This window comes from Tursiops truncatus, chromosome 14 (genome assembly GCF_011762595.2).
Source record: "Tursiops truncatus isolate mTurTru1 chromosome 14, mTurTru1.mat.Y, whole genome shotgun sequence".
In the NCBI taxonomy this organism is placed as follows: Eukaryota; Metazoa; Chordata; class Mammalia; order Artiodactyla; family Delphinidae; genus Tursiops; species Tursiops truncatus.
The window spans coordinates 53,320,494-53,321,345 of NC_047047.1; positions in this window are offsets into that span (position 1 = coordinate 53,320,494).

The window sequence follows — 852 nt, forward strand, 5'->3', positions numbered from 1 at the left end:
AAGGAGAAGTAGAGTCTTGAGAGTTTTTTTTTTAAGATGGAAACCATATTAGAATGCATGCTGATGAGAATGATTTAATAGAGAGGGGAAATTAATGGTGCAGGAAAAAGAAGTGAAAATATCAGGAGTGAAGTCCTTGAGTAGGCCAGAGGAGGTGAGATCTGAAGAAAGTGGGAGGGTTGGCCTTACACACAGTGAATTGTAAGAGGAAAGAAAGCCAAGTTTATGAGCAGAGATTCAGGAGGCTGGTAGAATAATTGCCTCACATATTCTAGAACAAGGCCTAGGCCAAAGCACATTACTGGAGAGTACACTGTATTGGAGATGGGGGCATTCTACAGTATGATATTTCACCACACAACACAGGGAAAGGTAATTTTGTTTTTCTCCTGGTTCCCCGCCATCGACCCCTCCTGCAGCCTCTGTGGCTTTTCTCTCCAGACTCCAGCATGGACACTGCATGCTAATGAGACAACACTTGGTCCAATCCCAGACACTTGTTTCTGAATAATCTGGCATTTTATCAGCACCTACAGCCTTGGTTTTCCTGATGAAATAAAAGGCCAACGCTCTTAACAACCGTCAACTAGCTCTTTGGTGTGGTTTGGCTCCATGTCATATTAACCCACTGGGAAGTCTGGAACAATCTGATGAAAGGAGCACACCCTCCCGCTTTTGGGTCCTCCCCCAAACCATAGCTCAGACAGCAGGGGTTCAGCTTAGTCTTTCTGGGAAGATGGAGGAGGATAGGATGTCCTGACAATTTCAACTCCACACACCCATTTTGAACATCACCAGGGCCCTCTGGCTTTCCTGAGTCCCTTCCAACCATTCAAAGGCCTTGTTTTTGTT